This window comes from Seriola lalandi, unplaced genomic scaffold (assembly GCF_002814215.2).
Source record: "Seriola lalandi dorsalis isolate HSWRI2012SDOR001 ecotype SW California unplaced genomic scaffold, Sedor1 jcf7180002053606, whole genome shotgun sequence".
Lineage (NCBI taxonomy): Eukaryota > Metazoa > Chordata > Actinopteri > Carangiformes > Carangidae > Seriola > Seriola lalandi.
Genome location: NW_019524159.1, coordinates 11,735 through 14,234, shown reverse-complemented (window position 1 = coordinate 14,234; position 2,500 = coordinate 11,735). Strand labels below are relative to the sequence as shown.

The 2,500-nt window shown below is 41.6% G+C and overlaps 3 non-coding genes across 3 annotated transcripts; all 3 read left to right on the top strand.

The window, feature by feature from the left end:
- Positions 1-624: 624 nt before the first annotated feature.
- On the top strand, positions 625-707 carry trnas-aga (transfer RNA serine (anticodon AGA)). Its single transcript has one exon. It is a non-coding gene; the product is annotated as a tRNA-Ser (tRNA).
- Positions 708-1,644: 937 nt separating this feature from the next.
- On the top strand, positions 1,645-1,716 carry trnag-ucc (transfer RNA glycine (anticodon UCC)). Its single transcript has one exon. It is a non-coding gene; the product is annotated as a tRNA-Gly (tRNA).
- Positions 1,717-1,975: 259 nt separating this feature from the next.
- trnaa-cgc (transfer RNA alanine (anticodon CGC)) lies at positions 1,976-2,047 on the top strand. The gene has a single exon. It is a non-coding gene; the product is annotated as a tRNA-Ala (tRNA).
- Positions 2,048-2,500: the final 453 nt, after the last annotated feature.

Sequence of the window (2,500 nt, the reverse complement as noted above, 5' to 3'; positions counted from 1 at the left end):
AACATTTTCTTACTGTTACGCTCAAGTGGCATTGTCTCATCTTAATGCTATATCAACTTAGTCTTTTCAAACCTGCACAATATTGCTTTCACATGCATGTACCTTACAACATAAAGCAGAAATGTGTACATGTGCAGCTGTTGTGAGCGCATGGTTAAGGACTTGTAAATCCATTGGGGTGTCCCTGCGCACGATCAAATCCTGCAACAATGAGGCAATCGGCTTCCTTCACAGCATGTGAGAACTGAGGTGGTTGAAGTTTCAACAAGAAGCAGCTGTTCAGATTAAGAACACATTGAGACTGAAAACATAATGTATTAAAATGTGGACGTTGTTTCACATTCTGGTTAGGTCATAAAATACAATCCACAAAATCCATTTTAACAAGCTGAGGCACACTCTTCACTGAACTCTGACAGAGGCAGTCTTTTTTCCTCCATCATGATGACTGTAAAATAAACAGTTATATCTTTCATGTTAGAAATGAATTATTAATTATTGTTGACATTCAGATGATCCGCTCTACAAAGAAGTGTGTAAATGACTCTTGTCTGTATCTCTACTGTCACCATTTTGTGCTGTCTTTCATATCAGTTAAAGTCTTCTTCAAAATCAATATGTGCAGTTGTTGTGGGCCGAGTGGTTAAGGCGATGGACTAGAAATCCATTGGGGTCTCCCCGCGCAGGTTCGAATCCTGCCAACAACGGAGGGTCATTTTCGTGTGTTGTTGTTGCTGACTCATGACTTTCTTCACGCTTTGCATGTTAGAGAAGGTTCAATCTCTGACATCCCCAGTGGGTCTTAAGACCTGTTCGAAACGACCAGGTCACATGAAAGTTACTGGCACATACAGGGGATGTAGCTCGGTGGTAGAGTGCATGCTGGCATCTCCAACATCTTTACATTGAAAACAATGAAGCTGTGTAAAAGAAACGTGCACAGTTTTCCACTAAGATTTGGGGAACATAGTTCAGTCTTTCCTTTGCTTTAGCGCACCACGGTACAGCTTAACTGCTGCTTCACAATTTCATTGTCAAACTCCCAATTAAGTTCTGCCACTCGTGTAACCTGCTGCTGCATGAGAAAACTTCCATGAAAAAAACTGTCAAAATGATGATTTTACAGCATCATGTTTGGTTTGAATCCTGCTGACAAGGTGATGATGTTATGTGTCTGTGTTGACTTTTAAACCAGCTCCATGTAGGAAACCCTCAGCGTTACTGTATGAACTCTGACCTGCTGTTTCTGACACACAGTTTGATGTGTCTTTGATCACAGACAGAGGAGCTGCCTTCATTTACTCTAATAAAACAGTGTTTCAGAGCATAAATATTTCATGACAAATACTTTGTGATTGTTTCCCAGCTGTAGTTGGTGTTCAGGAGTTGTACGGCCCTTGTTTATTCATTGGATGTAGTTACATCTTCATTATATTCTACCCTATGATCCTGACTAACGATGCCACTAAGAATTCTAGATCCACACTGAATGCAGAATTACTCCTGTGCAGCAAAGATTGATAGTTAGGTTCAGCATCAGCTACAACTCCTCCTCAGCTCCTCCTCCTCTCCCAGCCAAATTCCTCCATTGACGTATACTCCTGACTCAGCGTAAAAATTCCATGAAAATTCCCTCTTTTCCAAGCGATGGTGGTATAGTGGTGAGCATAGCTGCCTTCCAAGCAGTTGACCCGGGTTCGATTCCCGGCCATCGCAGGTTGCTTTTAGTGTCCAACTCTTGGATTTTCTGTCAGAAATCTGTGCCTCTATGAGCCGCGATGGAAAGATTTTATCAGCCCTTTCTATTCACACAAGTGGCAAGAGAATGTCATATGCAAGTTTATGCTTGGGATCTACTTAGACTTTTCAAATGTGAACCAAAGCAGAACAATGCACTGAATATGTATCCACAAGCACTTTGACACAAAACTAATTTTAACACCTCAGAATGCTGATAAAAAGAACAGAACACGCAGGGGATGTAGCTCAGTGGTAGAGCGCATGCTTCGCATGTATGAGGCCCCGGGTTCAATCCCCGGCATCTCCAACATCTTTACGTTGAAAACATTGAAGACAAGAAGTCTGTTGGAGTTTCCTTGTGCAGGTTCAAATCCTGCTAACAACAGAATGGAAGGAAAACAATCGTGCGCAGTTGTCCACTAACTAAGACTTGGACAATATAGTACACACAGTCTCTCCTAGCCTTAACAAGCTGTTCTTAGGATGGGAAGTTCACAAGAGAAACAGCCAAGACGTCTAACTATCTCTCGTGGACAAAAAATGGTATCTCTCTGTTTCCTGGATGAAGGGTAGAACGGTAATGGTAATCTTACAACGGGGTCTAAAGTTTCAGTTGCAAGTCAAAGCCACATGTGAGCTCTCACAAGCATTTTTATCAAATAAGACTGACTTGAAGTTCTTCCACACCACTTTGTTTTGACAAACGACAGTCACGTGTCAAACATGTGGCAGGTAAATGAATAATAAAAATCATCAAACT